This window comes from Hyla sarda, chromosome 4 (assembly GCF_029499605.1).
Source record: "Hyla sarda isolate aHylSar1 chromosome 4, aHylSar1.hap1, whole genome shotgun sequence".
Classification (NCBI taxonomy): Eukaryota; Metazoa; Chordata; class Amphibia; order Anura; family Hylidae; genus Hyla; species Hyla sarda.
In genome coordinates, this window is record NC_079192.1 from 72,689,614 (window position 1) to 72,710,132 (window position 20,519).

Consider the following 20,519-nt stretch of genomic DNA (forward strand, 5'->3'; position numbering starts at 1 on the left):
GTGGTAAAATAAAAAAGTTATAGGGGTCAGAAGATGACAATTTACTGCATGTAGTTATGATTTTTTCCAGAAGTACGACAAAATCAAACCTATATAAGTAGGGTATCATTTTAATTGTATGGACCTACAGAATAAAGATCAGGTGAAAAATGTACTGCATAGAAACAGAAGCCCCCAAAATTGACAAAATGGCGTTTTTTCTTCAATTTCGTCACGCAATGATTTTTTTTTCATTTCGCTGTCGATTTTTGGGTAAAATTACTGATGTCACTGCAAAGTAGAATTGATGGCGCAAAAAATAAGCCATGATATGGATTTTTAGTTGCAAAATTGAAAGGGTTATGATTTTTAAGGAGAGGAGGAAAATATGAAAGTGCAAAAACTGAAAAATCTGTGGTCCTTAAGGGGTTAAAGATTTTCTAACGGACGTTTATAACGGATCTTTTAACGGATGAATTTTATAGTGTGAAAGCAGCCTAAGGAAAGATCACAGCAAGTGTCACTCCTGACACTCGCTGCGATCGTCCTTTCTATTGCAGAGATACGGAGCGGCTTTCTCCTGCGCTCTGCATCTCTGCTCTGTACTCTGGCCAGTCGCATCTCTGCTATGTTATGGACAATCGCATCGGTTGTCAGGATTGAAACCCGGGGCAATATGTCTATTGATAGAGGTACTACTACTCACATCAAGAAATAGTCTGTTCCGTGCTGGGAGTAGTAGTACTACCTAAAAAAAAAATTTTTAATTGAGAAAAAAAAGTTAAACACTTTACTAAACACTTTATTAAAAATGTATAAAAAGTTCATTATAAAAAATATAAAATTCCTTAAATAAATTGCTTCCCATCCCTACTGCATCCCAAAAATGCTATTTCAACTCAAATTCTGTGAAAAACACACACTGGAGAAAAATCAAGTGGAATTCCAGCCTAATTGATCCTCTAAAATGCATACTAATAAATACACAATTTTTTTAAATTATATATATATATATATATATATATATATATATATATATATATACATTATTTCCTGGATGTGCAGGTTGTAAATGTTTTAAATTTTTTTATTGCCTTTATTTCATTTGTCACTCTACCGTTCCCAACATTTTCTGAGAATTTAATTTTTTTTAATAGTTTTCTATGTCAACCAATACTTTTTTGTGCTGTTTTTGCAGAACATGCTGGCCTTTTTACATAATCTAAACTGAAGCACAATTTTTTCCATTTGTCACCATTATATAGAGTAAATGGACTAAAATGCAATTTTGCTTGGTCCGTTCACTTTGCAGGCTAACATACTATAATTAAATACTATAATAATACCAAATGTGTGCATGTTTCTTGTTGACTGATGTAGCCTCCACTGCCCAAAGCAAGGATACCTATTAGGTTTTTCATCCTGTCCTGTTTACCTGCAATCTGTACACGGCAGATAAGAGCAAATAAGGACAAGGAAACAAGTGCTAAAATAGAGGACAATGATTATGTTTTGTGGTTTTCGGATACCTTTTTGCATTATGTGGACAGTGCAGTATGGCTTGGGGCACTGACATTCTGATAGGTCATCTATTTTATATATATATATATATATATATATATATATATATATATCACATGAGAAATGTGCAACCAGTTTGGAAAGTAAGAAAAATTGCATGTCTCTAATATGTTTGTGTAAAGTATTATTATTAAATTTTATAGTAAGAAGAAAATTGTTAAAGGGGTTATCCAGGAATAGAAAAACAGAGCAATTTTCTTCCAACACCACACCTGTCCTCAGGTTGAGTGTGGTATTACACACTGGCCCGTTGGAATTTAACGGAACTGAGCCGCAATAATACACACAACCTAAGGACAGGGGTGGTGCTGTTATTTGAAGAATTAAGTATTTTACGCTGCAGATCTGCCTGTGACCTGACTCAATTTGTTCCTCCAGCTGTTGCCACCCCCCCATTCCCCTGCCTTGCTCCGCCCCTGACCTGCTTGCAGCAGCAATCCGCTGCTACGAGCAGCCACATAGGGGGCCTGCGAGTCGGAGAATGCACTCTGACATTGCGGCATGTGACAGTGCACTGCGCATGTGCGGCAGCTCTGCGATGTCTGAGTGGACTCGACAACTCGCAGGTCCCCTGTGTGGCTGCTTGTGGTGGCGGATTATCGCTGTAAGCAGGCCAGGGGCAGAGCGAGGTGGGGGAACGGGGGTGGCAACAGCTGAAGGTACAAAATGGGTGTGACATGTGACCTCACCCTTACTTTGGATTTTGGGAAAAGGGTGCTTACATTTGGCAGATTTCTAGTATAATTTACAAACACACAAGAATCTTAGTTTAATGTCAGTTATGTGACAAAGAACTGACACAATGAAGGCCATTATTGTTAAAGTGCAGTTAATAGTGTTTATAAAGTTATTAAAGGAGTAATGTGGCTGGATTTTTTTCGCTGCTATTGTAACCGCGCTGCAAAAAACATTCTCACCTTCTGCCGTTCCCCCATTGTGCTGCTATCGGTCTTCGGTCCCATAGTCCCGTTCTCCTTCCTACTTCCCTGTGACTGGATCGTCAGACTGCAGTCAGCGTATTGCCAGCTGCAGCAATGTCCTGGGTCCCACCTTCTCCCTGCTGCAGGGCTCCTTACGTGACACTGTGCTCAGCCTATCACCGGAAAAGGAAGGACTTTGCTGCGGTTGGCGACATGCTGACAGCAGTGTGAGGATCTGGTCACAGGAGGTAGCAAGAAGACCAGGACTGTGGGACCGAAGACCGATAGCAGCGCAACGGCAGAAGGTGAGTTAATGTTTTCTTTATTTTACTTTTTCCAGCCCGGGCACAATAGGAGCAGAAAAATCTGGCCACACTACTCTAAATACAGTTTTGAGATGAAATGTAGTTAAGGGGGGTTAGTATGGAGCTTTGGAGATGTTTAGATAAAAAAAAAATCCATGGTATTGAAACTGCAAAGTAATATGATGTTTGCTGTTACCTTTAAAGCGTTACTGTCATGAAAAGTCTCAAAAGTTGAGATTCGCTGCGATCATGAAATATGTCATTCTTGAGACTCGCTGCGATCATTTGGGAAAGTTACTATGCGGGAAAGTGGATGGCATTGCGCTCATCTCCCCATACGGCCGGGAGATCTGACCTTTTCTTTACATAAAAGCGCAATATGTGAAAAGTTGTTTTTCATGACAGCAAGCATCATTTTAAATAGGCACTGTCATTATAAAGACATATCAAAAGTTTTCATCAGCAGAGGTCTGAGTTAGTCCATCTTGTTCAAGAGGAGAGAGAAGCACATGGCTACATGCTTCTCTCCTGCTAGTTTCAGTCATCAATTAAGCACGTCAAAAGTGTTTTTGCAATGACAGACATACTTTAAAGGGTACTTCTAATGGTGCTCCCGGTGAACGATATATCCCAAAATATCTGGGCCATTTCTGATTTCATGACTTGCTTGCAGACTATTTCAAACTGAAGATGGAGTTACCTGAAGTCCCATACAAGTCTTAAGGTCGCAATAATCTTCAAGCAAGTATCTGATCAGGAGAGTCCCCAATATTTCCAGACATGTTTTCAGTGATGGAGAACAATTAGAGGTACCCTTTAACCCCTTAAGGACGCAGACAAATTTATTTTTACGTTTTCGTTTTTTCCTCCTCGCCTTCAAAAAATCATAACTCTTTTATATTTTCATCCATAGACTAGTATGAGGGCTTTTTTTTTTGTGACCAGTTGTACGTTGTAATGCCATCACTCACTTCACCATTAAATGTACGGCACAACCAAAAAAATACTATTTGTGTGGGGAAATTAAAAAGAAAACCACAATTTTGCTAATTTTGGAAGGTTTAGTTTCACGCCGTACAATGCACGGTAAAAATGACATGTTTTCTCTATTCTTTGGGTCAATACGATTAAAATGATACCATGATTACATACTTTTCTATTACTGTTGCGCTTAGAAAAAATCGCAAACTTTTTACCCAAATTATTATGTTTAAAGGGTACCTCTCATCAAATAAACTTTTGATATATTTTAGATTAATGAAAGTTGAATAACTTTCCAATAGCATGTTAATGAAAAATATGCTTCTTTCTACTGTATTTTTCCCGATCAGTCCTGTCAGCAAGCATTTCTGACTCATGCTGGAGTCCTAAACACTCAGAGCTGCCAGCCTGCTTTGTTCACAGCCAAACAGGCTGTGAACAAAGCAGGCTGGCAGCTCTGAGTGTTCTCCTTTGTGAACAAAGTAGACTGTCAGCTCATAGTGTTTAGGACTCCAGCATGAGTCTGAAATGCTTGCTGCCAGGACTGGTAGGGAGACCCCTAGTGGTCATTTCTTCAAAGTGGAAAATTAAATAGAAATAAGCATATTTTTTAATAACATGCAATTGTAAAGTTATTCTGCATACATTAATCTATAATATATCAAAAGTTTTTTTGATGAGAGGTACCCTTTAAAATCCCCCGATTTTGAAGACCTAAATATTTGCTTATATAGAACTTTATATCGATTTTTTATAACATTTTTTTGAATAAAATGTTATAAAAAAGCATCTATTTTTGGACTTTATTTTTACGTTCATACCATTCATCGTAACCATTTAACATTTTATTTTAATAGTTCAGATATCTACGTACGCGGCAATACCAAATATGTATATAAAATATTTTTTTAACACTTTTGGGGGTGAAATAGGGAAAATGGGACAATTTAAGTTTTTATTGGGGAGGGGGTTTTTCAAATTTTTTATTACTTTATTTTTTTTTACTTTTTTTACTTTTATTTTTACACTTTAATAGTCCCCATAGGGGACTATTTATAGCAATCACTCGATTGCTTATACTGTTCAGTGCTATGTATAGGACATAGCACTGATCAGCATTATCGGTGATCTTCTGGTCTAGTCTGCGGGAAGGCGGATCAGAGCAGAAGACGCCAGGAAGGTGAGGGGACCTCCGTCTGCCGTGCTGGATGATCTGATCACCACAGCAGCGCTGAGGGCGATCCGGTCATCCATTTAATGACCGCGATGCTGCAGATGCCGTGATCTGTATTGATCACAGCATCTGAGGGGTTAATGGCGGACATCCGCGGGATCACGGATGTCCGCCATTACGGGCGGGTCCCTGGCTGCAATCAGCAGCCGGGACCTGCAGTGCATGATCCGGGCATCGCTCCGATGCTCGTGGTTATGCTTAGGACGTAAATGTATATCCTGGTGCATTAAGTACCACCTCCCCAGGACATACATTTACGTCCTGCGTCGTTAAGGGGTTAAACATTAACCTGCTGTAGGATAATCTTTACTGTAAGAGTAGTTAGACTATGGAACTCTCTTCCCCATGACATTGTGATGTCTGACTCAATAAACAAGTTCAAGGGGGACCTGAATGTTTTTCTGGAAAACCGTAATATTATAGGTAATGGATACTAGATTATGGGGATAGAACTTTGATCCAGGGATTTGTTCTGATCACCATATTGGAGTCAGGAAGGATTTTTTCCTCTGCCATGGGGCAATTGGCATCAGCCTCATGTTTTTTTTTTTTTTTGCCTTACTCTGGATCAACCCAGTAGGGCTTTAGATTGACCTTGATGGATTCTTGTCTTTTTTAAACCTTCTCAACTTTGTTACTATGCTATTTGTTCTTAAGTGAAATAATCCGCCATCCATGGAGTCTAGAAGATGTTAATTGCCCTCTCCCAATTCAGGACACATGCACACTTCACTAAGCAGATTTCGCAGGTGTGTTTGGGAGGGTTCAGCAGGGATAGCTGTTGGCCAAATGGATCAGGAGTCGTGAAAGTGACCCGGTGACAGAGTGGTGTGGTGGGTGGCAATACCAGTACCCGGTGATGAAGCTGGCTGGGATGTTTGCAACTGGGGAGCAGTGCCTTAAAGAGGTACTCCGGTGGTAAATTTTTTTGACTATATGGCATCTTCTTTATAAGTTTAGTTTTTTTGCAATATACATGTGTTATATGTTTTGGCAGCATGTGTGTGTTTTTCTTACCTGTTTGTTGGGCAGGAAGTTCTGTAGTTTAGAGGGTTTTCTTTTACTGTTGTCCACAGTTCTGAGTCTATTGTGGACAAGATGTCACAGCTCCTCACTTCCCCTCCCCCCTGCTCTGTATTCTAAGGACACAGGTCTGCACAGGAGAAGGACCTCACAGAGAAGATAAGTGTTATCTGAAGGGGAGGATGAGAAGGTGCACGGGCTGGGGATGTATGGACTGCAGGGGAATAAATCTCATACTGGGAATGATCTCTACATGTGAAGGGGGAGAGGGACTCCTGACTGACACATGCTGGGAGTTGTAGTCCCTGTTGTGTGTGTGTGTGTATGCTAGTGTTTACAAACCAGTGTGCCTCCAGCTGTTGCAAAACTACAACTCCCAGCATGCCCTGACAGACTTTGGGCATGCTGGGAGTTGTAGATTTGAAACAGCTGGAGGTACACTGGTTGGGAAACACTGTGCTAGCCAATTCAGCATACACATCATGTTACACCAGTGTTTCCCAACCAGTGTGCCTCCAGCTGTTACAAAACTACAACTCCTAGCATGCCCAAAGGCTGTCAGGGCATGCTGGGAGTTGTAGTTTTGCATCACCTGGAGGCACCCTGGTTGGGAAACACTGGTGTATGCCCTACAGAGGTGTTGTGAACTACAACCCCCAGGAAACTACAGAGGCAGCATGCTGGTGTTATACAACAGACTGAAGACTCCTGAATTACACATGCTGGGAGTTGTAGTCCCTTTTGTGTGTGTATGACAATGTATCCCAACCAAGGCTGATTATATTAGTGTGCTGTGTATAAGGGGGCTGATCCGGGAAAATAGTAGGGTGGGTAAAGGGCGGAACAAACAAACAAATAAAAGGAGCTGCCCCAAACCAGCAAGGCATGTGGCATGCTGGGATTTGTAGTTTTCAGCACAGTAAGAAACAGGAAATAGAAGCAAAGATAGGAAAACAAAGTGGGGGATAAAAAGACAACAAAGAACGGAAATAGAGTAGGCTAAACAACAAGAATAGAAATGAAACAAAAACGGAAAAACACGTTGACCACCGGAGTACCCCTTTAAATCTTTTTGGCACTATCCATATTTGTGAAGTGTTGGTGTAGCACCATGGTCAGAGACAATCAATACAATTTGCATCTGAGCCTGACTATTTCCTCAGATATCAACAAGTTATTTTTTTGACGGGATGACATTAACGCTTAAGGATGTAGTTTTGCAATATAAAATAATACAGGTATTATAAAAGTATGCAAATTTATTGGTTATAAGATTATAAACATAAATGAGTAATAAATACAATGATGTATGCAAATGCATATCAATTAGATATATTAGTAAACATTACAAGCTTGTTAATTGACTACATATAGTAGAACAATACATGTGAGTAGTAAGTAACGTGTTACAATGAAACAAAAGCTATAAGGTTAGGAATATCATATAAGAAAAAAGGTTACATATCACTTTATTCAGAGGAACCTCATGATATCAAGATGGGCAATATCTGATTATAGACATATCAATATGGAATGCTAAATACACTCCCCGCCCCCTTCTAACCAACTACAAATCACATGATTCCAAGAATGAGCCAATCCATCTAAGGATATATGAACATGGAAGAACTATGATATACTTCCACCCCATTCTGGACTATTTTCTATACGTGATCTTGGTAAGACATTAAGACAAATAGGGGAGTTTTATGATCTCGCTATACTATATTTTAGGAGGAAGAACTTAAAACAAGTTTCCTGTGTATGAAATATACAAATAACACTTAGTTTGGTGAGTAGGAATTCTCTCAATTTGTCTAAGCAATTATTTAATGCTTTGATAGATTACGGGGGAGATTTATCAAAGTTGTCTATGTCCTACATCAATATAGACCAAACTACAAAGGGTTAGGCTGGTCTATTATGCACCTAATTTATCAAAAGGTGCACAGCTCTTGGTAAATTCTGCGCCTGGACTTCGGGATCTATACTTTAGACTGTATTTAAAACTGCTCCAACATGGTCTGACATTTCGGCGTACTTTTAGCCAATGCAATATAAATTCAGCACCAATGCATTTTTCTGTCTAAAATAGACTAGAATGCATCAGGTTCTAAAAATCCTCTAAAGCAAAAGTCACAGGAAAGTCGCAAATATTTAGACTGCGACTTTCTGTGCGACAAATTTAGACAGGAAAACAACAGTCTAAATCCTTTGATAAATATCCCCCTATGAGTCTTTTATTTAATTAATTTGTTTGCCAATCTAAATGCTATAAGTCCATCCACATTATCCTAATTAGTCTTAATTAAATGTAATACAATTTTTGTGTCTCTTACCAAGCCTATGTAAGAACCTCGCTTTGGCTCTCAGGAACACTGAACGGTCCATCTCATCATCATGGATAGCCATTGGTCTACTACCATGTGATCAGTCCATGGTAATGACTATGACATCACTATAATACCCATAATGCATTGTGCATATCACCCATAATGCTTTTCCTGTGGGTGAAAAGTTAACTACTCATACGCTAGGGGGTGCTATTGCATAAGCAATTAGCATCATTACCATTAAGGGTTAACTGCCAATAACTGATCTTAAACCCACATTCCACACTTGAAGGATGGAACAATTCATTATAAATTCAGGGATTATTTTTGACGTATAAGTAATTAACCTGGATTCTCAAAGACATAGAGCCACCAACTAGACATCCAAATGTATTGGAAAGATAATAATACAATGAATGATTCCCTAACACTGATGTGTGAATATCTAGAGAATGTAACTGCCCCCCCCCCCCCTTATCTAAACAGCCTTAAATATCTAAAGAGATAACAAACATTCTCTCAGGCTGACACTTTTTGTAGAGATGAAACTCCAGAATTGTGGCCTACTTAGATTATACACAAAATGGTATATTTAATGCTAGTAAACATATTAAACATAGTGATTCATTTTTGGGAGTAAAAAAGTATGACAATATGACAATGTATGGCAACGTCTAAAATCAAACTATGTTGGGGGATACCATTCTGACCCTGCAGCTCAAGGAGGATGTGCTTTGCCATGTACGAGTGACTGAAGTGCATGCAAAGTTTCCTTCCCATTCGTAGGATGTCTTGCAAATGGGGGGAACACTTCAGGAACTGCTTGACAACTAGATTTAACACGTGTACCATACAGGGCGCATGTTTCATCCTTCCTTGCCGCAGCCAGACCATGATGTTCTTCCCGTAGTTGGTCACCATGGTTCCCATTTCCAGATTTTGAGGAGTAAGCCATGCTACGATTTCCTCACGAATAACTTTTAACAGTTCCTCTCCTTGTGTGACTCTTTTCTCCAAGGCAAACCATGTGAAGAACAGCGTGACACAGCCCGACCCTGCACACATGGTATGCTGAAGGGCCACTGAGACTTGTCTGGGAAGTGGAGGCTGAGGACACGGTGGAGGATGAGGAGGTGAAGTCGCACACTGTCACAGGACCAACGGACTGAGAGTGTGTAGGAGGAAGCAGCGTGACCTGTCCAAGTTGGTATTGTGGCTGTGCAGGAACCACATTCACCAAGTGAACCGTAAAGGACATGTATTGTCCCTGACCGTTGTTACTGCTCCAGACGTTGGCGCTGCCGTGCACTTTGGTACACACCGACAGGCTCGAGGACTGGCCCACTTCTCTTCCACAAAATTATGCAGGGCTGGTACTGCCTTCTTTGCAAAGAAATGACGGCTTGGTACTCTCCACCTTGGCTCCGAACAAGCCATCAGTTCTCTGAAAGGTGCAGAGTCCACCACTTGAAAAGGGAGGGACTGCAGCACCAGCAACTTAGACAGGAGCACATTCAGCTTCTGCGCCGTTGGATGAGTGGGCGCATATTGTTGTCTCTTGGACATGGCTATGCGGATGGATTGTTGGTGGAATGGCTGACTAAAAGTGGGAGAAGCAGGAGCATCTGGAGCGACAGAAGGAGGGTATGACACACCGCTCCCTTTGGCTGAGGTGGCGGAGCTTTGGCTGGCTAAAGGAGGGAGGGGCTGGCCACTGGTTGATGCAGTAGGCTGGACCACTAAATCGGAGCCATGGTTCTCCCAGGCAGCTTTATGGGGGCAAAGCATGTATTGATGCAGGGCCGTGGTGCCAACATTGGGACCCTGGCCACGCTTCACCTTCTGCCTACATATCCTGCATGTGGCTACGTGAACCTCCTGCTTGATGAAAAACTGCCACACCGCCGAGTAGCTGATTTTCCCACCTACAGTCCGCACTAATTGACTGCTACTGCCGCCGTCTCCAGGAACCCCTGTTCCAGGGGTTAGCATTTCCACTTCTGCCCCCCTGCTGACTGCCAACCATGCTACAGCCTTTCTGGCTCAGCTGCTGCCTCAAGGGCAACCTGCAACTCTATTCTCCTGATGATGATGATGAAGACCCTTCTGCACCAGTTGTTGCGGACCTTGAGTAATAATACAAGTCTCTGAATTTAAGGTAGTTTGCGAAGATCCGTCCAGATTTAGGGGATAGATAAGGTCCGATGATCTTGCAGAGTGCTTAGGGATTGATACACTCACGATTCTGAATAGATCAGCCGTTGCCGCAAGGCTTAGGCCTAACTCACTGCGGAAGATAGCTGCGCAGACCTCTGCCTGAAGGATTTAGGCCTCTGCCACTCCTCTGTGCACATCCTGGCACTTCTCCGCCTGACATACTTAGTGCGTATATGAGGGGAGTATGATACACTTCACTACTCTTAAAACAGTATTTGTCTAGAACAGCAGCAGGTGATTACTTTTGGCTGTCCTTTCACAGTATGTAGGCACTTGACAGATTAACAGGAACAAAATAGTACACTACTATGATGTATGTATGCGTATGCACTGATAAGGGCAGAAAAATGTGCTACAATGAGCCTAAAAACTCTGTAATTTTTGTAAAATACCAGCCGGTGATTACTTTTGGCTGTCCTTTCACTGTATGTAGGCCCTTGACAGATTAACAGGTACCAATTGGTACACTCCTTAGATGTACGTATGCGGTATGCACTTATGAGGGCAGAAAAATGCGCTACAATGAGCCAAAAAACTCTGTAGTTTTGTAAAACACCAGCCGGTGAGAACTTTTGCTTGGACTTTCATAGTATGTAGGCCCTTAACAGATTAACTGGCACAAAACGGTACACTACTTAGATTTCGATATGTGGTATGCACGGATGAGAGCAGAAAAATGCACTACAATACGCCTAAAAACTCAGTATTTTTGTAAAACACCAGCCGGTGAGTACTTTTGCTTGGACTTTCACAGTGTGTAGGCCCTTGACAGATTAACAGGTACAAAATGGTACACTACTTGGATGTACGTATGCGGTATGCACTGATGAGGGCAGAAAAATGCCCTACAATACGCCTAAAAACTCCGCATTTCTGTAAAACACCAGCCGGTGAGTACTTTTGCTTGGACTTTTACAATATGTAGGCCCTTGACAGATTAACAGGTACAATGTGGTACACTACTTAGATGTAGGTATGTGGTATGCACGTATGACGGCAAAAAAAATGCGCTACAGTATACTTGGAAAACGTATTTTCATAAAACAACAGCCTGTGATTAGTTTTCCCTGGCCTTTCACTGTATGTAGGCTTGTTACAGATTAACAGGTACAAATAAGTGCACTAGTTAGATGTAGGTATGTGGTTTGCACGAATGAGGGCAAAAAAATGTGCTACAGTACACTTGGAAAACGTATTTTTCTAAAACACCAGCTGGTGATTAATTTTGCCTGGACTTTCCTAGTATCTAGACTTGTTATAGATTTACAGGTACAAAATAGTAGACTGCTTTGATGTAGGTATGTGGTAAGCACGTATAATAAAAAAATAATTATAATTGCACTCTGTCACAGAGTATTAAGAATGGTGTGAAATGCTGGTTATTATACCGTCTACAGACTAATATACTCAGCAGATGATTTATTTTGGAAAAAATACACAGAATTGCGCTGAAAAATCATTCCTGCCTCCTGTGATATGGTTCATGAATTTAAAGGGCTACTCCCACCCTAGAAATCTTATCCCCTATCCAAAGCAATTTTGCATGCAGCACCCACCTGTTTCTTGTCCGGAAGCGCTGGAGGGTCTCGTTTGCAACAACGGGAACAGAAGTCCGTGATGTCAGGACTCCGCCCCCATGTGACATCATGCCCCGTCACCTCAATGCAAGTCCATGGGAGGGGGCGTGACGGCCATCACGCCCCCTCCCATAGACTTGCATTGAGGTGACGGGGCGTGATGTCACACGGGGGCGGAGTCCTGATGTCACAGACTTCTGTTCCCGTGGTCGCAACCAAGACCCTCCAGCGCTTCCGGACAAGAAACAGGTGGGTGCTGAATGCAACATTGCGGGGGTCCCCAACGGCGGGACCCCCGCTATCAGACATCTTATCTGCTATCCTTTGGATAGGGGATAAGATATCTAGGGTGGGAGTACCCCTTTAAGGCAGCTTGTTGATATGTATGAGACAACGAAAAGCTATCTGCCCCTCTCAAAAAATGCTGAATAAAGTGACTGGGAGGTTAATGGCTAGCGTAAAAATCCTTCTCAGTGAGAACAAGCAAAGCACTGCGCTGCTCTCTGTCCACAACGTTGATGTGACTAGCAGTTGGAAGTGGAACACCGCAGTATGATCAATTCAGCGTGTCTGTGTAACACACAGAGACACGCAGCCGTCCTATCTCTCTGCAGTGAATGGCATGAAATGAGCAGCCACAATATGGCTGCTGATTATATAGGGCTGTGACATCACAGGGTTCAATGAAAGCCGATAGGCTGCGTCCTGCATGTGATTCAGGGTCATCCCACCTACCTCCCTTCCCGCCTTGCCTTCCCACCTTCCCAGCATCCCCTGCTGCCATGTACTGACATGTGGATCCGCCATTTTAGGTGTCCTGGAGCATGAAACACTGTAAAATGAAGTTTAATGAAGCGATTTGCACGATAGTATCACAGTGATATTCGCATTCCTCATTCCTCATTCGCTCATCTCTAGTCCTTACGATTGTCCTATCGACTTATTGCCCGGGACCACAGCTCCTGAGGGCAGAATTTACCCCTTGTCTGATCCTGAAACCCAGGCCATGTCTAAGTACATGAATTTATCAGAAAGACATCCTCCCCTGCTGGAGCCGGATTCTTCTTCATGGAGAAAAAGGACTGATCTTTGCGAACTTGTATCGACTACAATGGCTTGAACAAAATTACTGTCAAGAACTGCTACCCACTTCCTTTGATCTCAGAATTGTTGGGGGCTGTAATTTGATTTGCATATGAGAAAGAGATGAACGGAAGACTGCGTTTAATACTCGTGATGGACATTTTGAGTATCTTATGATGACATTCGGACTCTTTAATGCTCCAGCAGTCTTCCAGTAGTTTGTCAATGATATATTTCGTGATTTTCTATACTCCTGTGTCGTTGTCTATTTGGACAACATTCTCATCTACTCGCCCAATGTTCAGACTCATCGCTCTCACCTCTGCCAAGTTTTACAACATCTCATTCATCTCTATGCTAAACTAGAGAAGTGTACTTTTGAAAAAAAAACAGCCTTCCATTTCTGGGGTATATTGTTACTAATCAAGGTCTTCAAATGGACCCTAATAAGTTGTCCGTGGTACTGGACTGGCCTTGACTTTCTGGCTTGAAAGCTATTCAGCGCTTTCTCGGCTTTGCCATTTACTATCGGCAATTTATCCCTGATTACTCCACCTTGGTAGCCCCCATCGCTTCTCTCATCAAGAAGACTGCTAATCCTAAGGTTTGGACTCCAAAGGCTGAAGAAGCTTTCAAACAGTTGAAGTCCACCTTCGCTTCCGCTCTGGTTTCATCTAGACCCGACCCAAGAAAGCCATTTCTTTTGGAAGTCAGTGCTTCTTCCGTTGGTGCTGGTGCAATATCAATGCAAAAGTCCTCTAATGGAAGAATTGCAACCTGTGGTTCTTTCTCTAAGACCTTTTGTCCTGTGGAGGAAAATTGTACCATTGGAGATCATGAGCTCTTGGCAATAAAGCTGGCTTTGGAAGAATGGCGTCACCTCTTGCAGGGCTCTGTACATCCGATTACCATATATTCTGATCACAAGAATTTGCTCTATCTTCAGACTGCCCATCGTCTCAATCCTCAGCAAGCTCGATGGTCTCTGTTCTTCTCCCTTGTTTGACTTCTTCATTCACTTCCGTCCAGCAGAGAAGAATTTACGAGCTGATGCTTCATCTAGAGCTTCAGATGTTCAAGACCAGGAATCCCCCCTCAACATATTATTCCTCCTGAATATCTCATCTTCAGCACCAGCAAGTCTTCAGCACCTGCCTCCCGGGAAGACTTGCGTATCTCCCCGTTTTAGACTCCGAGTTTTGACGTTGGGTCATTCTACTATTCTGGCCAGGCATTCCGGAATTCGTAAGTCCTTGCAGCTCATCTCCAGACAGTATTGGTGGCCTTGTTTAAACCAGGATGTTGTTGATTTTGTCCATTCCTGTTCAGTCAGCAGGTCTTCTACAGCCTTTGCCAGTTCCAGAGCTCCCCTGGACCGATATTGCTATGGACTTTATTACAGACCTTCCCTCTTCTGGCAGCAATGTGGTCATCTGGGTTGTCATAGACCGATTCTCTAAAATGGCGCTTTTGGTGCCTCTTCCTGGATTACCATCTGCACCATGACTTGCTAAGCTTTTTCTTTGCCATATCTTCCACTTACATCACATATTGTATCCAATCGTGGAGTCCAGTTCGTCTCAAAGTTCTGGCGGGCCCACTGCTCTCGTCTCCAAGTTAAGTTGGATTTTTCCTCAGCTTATCACGCTCAATATAATGGACAGGTCGAAAGGGTGAACCAGGTCTTGGGAGACTATCTTCACCATTTTGTTTCTACTCACCAAGACAACTGAGCCGATTAACTTCCCTGGGCAGAGTTTTCGTACAATCATAGAGATTCTGAATCCACTGGGACTTCACCTTTCTTTGTGGTCTATGGACTTCATCCTCATTCTCCTCTTCCCTTGTCTTCTTCCTCCGGAGTTCCTATGGTTGATGAACAAGTGCAGAATTTCTCCTCCATCTGGCAGAAGACTCGTCACTCTCTGTTATATGCCACGTCTTGTATGAAATCTTAAGCAGACAAGAAAAGACGTTCTCCTCCCGAATTCTTTCCTGGAGACAGAGTCTGGTTTTAATCCAAATATATCCGCTTTGGGGTACCCAGTTATAAACTGGGCCCTCGCTATTTGGGTCCTGGAAAGTTCAAGAAATGTCTAAATCCCGTGGCCTATTCTCTGCATCTGCCTTCTTCTTTCCGGATCCTAAATTCTTTTCATGTCTCCCTCTTCAAGCCTGTCATCCATAACCACTTTTCTATAAAATATATTTCTCCTACTCTCCTCTCAGGTACCTCTGACGTTTATATCATCATTGAAATTTTGGACTCCAAGTTTATCAGAAGAAGATGTTTCTTCCTTGTGGATTGGGAAGGAATTGGGCCGGAGGAAAGGTCTTGGGAGCCGCAGGACAACCTCTCAGACCGTGACCTCATTCAAAATTTCTTGTCCTCCAAAAAGAGGGGGAGACCAAACGGGGGAGGTACTGTTACGGTGAGCGCTCCAGTCTGGCGCTCTGACCGCGAGTGCTTACTTTCCCGCTATGGCCCGTCTCCTTCTGCTGCTGCTGGCGGGGCTGGGTTTTGCATTGCGGGACATTGCCCGTCACTCACCTCATGCTCCTCCAGTCTCCTCCTCTTCCTCTTTTCTCCGCTACACGTGTTACCTTCCCCTAGGGTGCACGCGCACCGGAGCTTGGAGATTTAAAGGGCCAATACGCCCAATAATTAAGTGAACACCTGTGGCTCAGTTATAAGTTCCTCCACCTCCTACACTTCCCTTCCCGTATCTTCAGGGCACCTAGCCTGAAATTAAGCTTTATCAATTGTCTGTTTGCCTTGCCCGTGTATTTTGACCCTTCTGCTACGTTATTTGACTACGCACCTTTGCCGTCTGCCTTCACCTTCTGCTAAGTCCGACTACGTCTCTGTCTCATCCTTCTGCACCTTGTCTTGCCCAGTTACCCATGTGGTCGAGTCGTATCGGGGATAGCAACCCGGGTGTCGCCTGCCGCAGCAATCCCATCCTGCCTTGCGACGGGCTCTGGTGAAGACCAGCGGCACCTTAGACTCTGCTACCCTATAAGTGGTGTCGTCTGCCACACAGGTTAGAGGATCGACATCCAGCAGCGTTACAATTTGTCTTATTGATATGCTATATCTGAAATATATTTTTGGTAGTTGGAGGCAAAGCACGTCAAGGATTGGCACTAGTCGCACTAGTTGAGGTGTCCCTGGCATGGATATTTATTGCTGGGTAGGTGGCCATGTTTGAAATATAACTGTCACTAATTTGGGTTTTTAATCGTCTGTACTAAAAGTCATTTCCTAGATATTCTGTGATTTAGGTGCGTTTCTGCTTTCCTATATTTATCAATTGTATTTTCTGTAGCCACCCTTAATAAGGTAATAAATACTGTTGTCATTAATTTTTGCAGAGAAAACCACCTGTAATATATTTATATTTAAAGGATTATGCAATTGAAATACTTACTTTGAAATATTACAAATATGTATTTAAACCAAAAAATACATTGTTTGAGAGCAATGCACTCAGTTACAATTAGAAATTCATCTACATAAATGGGGTTTAGCAGTTGGACTTGTGCACATACAAATGAGCACAGTATGTTAAGAATCCTTTACATTTATATTACTGTGTATGTTATTTAAGTCTTAAGATTAGATATGAACATTGCAGAGAATGATTTTCATGAAGAGAATATAGTGTTCATAGACAGCAGGAAGGCTTAGCAACCTTGTAACACTGGTTTTCTGGTCTTATAAAGGACACATGACAACATCTGCATGGAGTTTGTACGTACTTTTCAGGTTTGAAGGGGTTTCTTCTGGGTTAACTAGTTTTCTCTTATTATCTAAAAACATACTGATAGGTTAATGGCCTTCCTATGAAAATCACTATTGTCAAGATTGTAATTACATTGTATTATTGGTGACAAGGAATGAAGTAAATCTAGGAAACCTCTTTACAGTGCTATAATTTGCTATGCCAAGCTATTGCTTATACTTGTAGCACATGGGAGCACATGGTAAGTGAGATTTTAAACCTTGTTCCCACTGGTCTGGTGCTATGTGGCATCCATTGCTGCTGCGGTGCCGTGTCTGTGGGGAGGTGCAGCCCAGAGACTGGTCTGAGTGGCATTGGGGCTGCTCTGCCAGTGGGTTGTTCCCCCTGTGGGCACTGGTGTTGCGGCGGTGATGCTTGCCGGCCAGTGCTGTGCCATTCCATTCTAGGGACGTTAGGGACCCACTCTTAATAGGTGGCCTTGACGTGGTGAGTGGGCTTGTACCTTTTGTATACTAACAACCTGTTCGTTTTTGAATTTATTCTGAGAAGCAATTAGATCAAAATACAATTTGTGGATGTGTGACCATGTCTGTTTTCTCTACTTTAATTCATATTGTGATTTCTATCCCCTCCTTTTTTTTTTTCCACTTGTGTCAGCATTCCGGCCCACCCCCTCAGCCCAACCCTATATAAGTAGCAGGTAGCTACGCAGGGCCCTTTCATTTCTGGCAGCCTCCCAGTCTGACTGGGAGCACATGGTAAGTGAGCTTTTACACCTTGTTCACACTGGTGTGGTGCTGTGCGGTGTCCATTGCGGCCGCGGTGCTGTGTCTGTGGCAAGGTACAGCCCAGAGACTGGTCTAAGTGGCATTGGGGCTGCTCTGCCAGTGGATCGTTCCCCCTGTGGGCACTGGTGTTGCGGCGGTGGTGGTTGCCACCCAGTGCTACGCCATTTTATGCTAGGTACGTTAGGGACCCACTCTAAATAGGTGGCCTTGACGTGGCGAGTGGGCTTTTACCTTTTGATTAAAATGTATACTAACAACCTGTTAGTTTTTTTTATTTATGCTGAGAAGCAATTAGATCAAAATATGATTTGTGGATGTGCGGCCATGTCTGTTTTCTCTACTTGAATTTACTTGTATACAGTGTATTTACAGTACTTTGTATTTGCTGTGCATGTAGATGGCATATCTGTATGGATAGGTTAATTGGTGCTGGAGAATACCAGCCATGTGTACCATTAATGCCCCCGAAAGTTCTATATCTGTCAGTACTAGGGATTAGCAGTGTCTCAAGCCTTCCCTAGTACTGACAGTGAGAACCCATGACAGCCGCAAAACATTCAGCGCTGACTCAGCAAAGCCTCAAGATGCTTATACTTTGTGCAGATGAATTCAGAGCTTTCAGGGGCATCAAAAAAGGGGACAGATACTACAAGTTAATTTCAAAGTTACATTACTTGGCAAGGACTCATACCTGAAAAATAGGAAAACCTGAAATATCTGTTAAAGTTTGTAGTGAATATAAATGGGACATACAAGGTGCCAAAATTCTGACAAATCATTTACATTATTCTTTATGTGTTAAATATTTTTCTATAAGGATATTTGGTCAATGTAACAATTTTTAACCATTCTTCTTTACTCTAATAAGAAAGAAAATGTAACCATAGTGGCCAACCATGTCCATGGATAAGAGAGAACGAAAAAGACGCATTGTCTACAGTAACATGTAAAATATCATTGTGATAGTAAAGAGAGGCGCCGTTCACAAAACATATGTACTTTAATTGCTGCTTTTTACAAAATCCAAGCTTTCTGCTTTTTCCAGTCAACAGAAAAAGATTTGGACGCTGCCCAGCTCGCTGAGCACCATATTGTCTGAAACTGCAAATGTGACAAGGAGAAATCACACAGTCCGCCAGTGCGAAGAAAGATCACAAGGTTTAGAGCATGACGGAGCCCTAGACGCAGCACTGCTCATTCCTGTGCTGTTATAGAGAAAAGTACTAAAGATACAGAGTGGGAAAGTGCCAGAGGCAGCAGTAATACTACACATCTATCTTCTAGACTCATTTATTAAAAGACTGAAAATGCTGTTGATCCTAGCATGCAGACATCAAATAAATGAAGGTTGTGAACTACGAAATAACAATGTAATACAGTGAACTCTTATAGGAGAAGAGGCGTTACAGACTGAGGAAATAAGAGACTGCTTACAAGTGAGTGAGGGATACTGATACATAGTGTTCCCTTTAATTATTGAGTTTTTACTGGGGTATTTGTCTTATATTAGATAAAAAATAGAGGGTTAATGGAAAGTTGAGAGTTAAGGGAATGTAGAGATGCCCTGCTGGGATTAAGTGAACATTAGAGGGTTTCTTACCTTGAGACTTTGTTCATGATCACGGCAGGGCACTTCCACCTTCCCTTAGGTCACGGCAGAACTTTAACCCACCCTTGTATACTCACCTCCCACACACTTTCTGGACTATCTACTCACTAAAACCTATTTTCTAGAAACAACCGCTGTAAGTTTATTCCCACATTGGTATTTGCTAGAAGAGACCAGTTCAGAAGGTGGGGACATTATCAGGTACCCCTGAGAGCACCCATAAGCACCTACCTCATGTGAAATTTTTCACTCTAATAAAGTTCTGTATTTTTCCTTCATAAATCTCGGGAATAATACATCTATAATAGGGTTTACAACCCATGCCACAATAATGTTTTTATGTAATGTGCCTCCCTTTAAAAGTTTTGTACAGAAGTTCAGTAAGGGTCCATAAGAGCTTATTGACACTGTATATCTTAAGTTCTTTTTAAAAGGGCAAACCTTTGTCCAAATATTATGGTCGCTGAAGTCACATAGTGCTTGTTAAATGGAGTCTTTATATGTCCCAAATATTGTGACTCAAGGGCCACATGATCAATCACTGGATAGTGTGTGTGCGGCTGCAGAAGCACATACCATGTTTATTTGGGGAGATGTGCTGCCAACAAATAATTTTATGGCCGCATGAGCTCCAAAGATTACATAATAAAGAGCAACACGGCAACAATCGACGCATTCAGCCAATTATAACCCTGTCTGAAAAGACCTTACCACACACATGCATACAGGGGCTGTTTAGTTTGGTAGAAATGGGCCAATGGCAGTAAACAACAATCTGAGACAGTGATAAAGTATCAAAAACTGCTTGTCCAGCACTAATTTAAAGGGGTATTCCAGGGGGAAAAAATTGCTCATGCTCTAGACAGTTCCTGACATGGACAGAGGTGGCCGCAGAGAGTGCTGTGGTTAGACTGGAAAGAACTGCATAACTTGTTCTGGAGTATACAGCAGCTGATAATTACTGAAAGGGTTGAGATTTTTAAATAGACATAATTAACAAACCTGTATCATTTTCTAGCACTGGTTGATTTAAAAAAATAAAAAATTCCTATAGAGTTCCCCCATTAACACTCTAAGTGGCCACCTCTATTCAAGTGGCCTACTACTGGCCACTCTACAAAACAAACCGTAACAATCTTACCT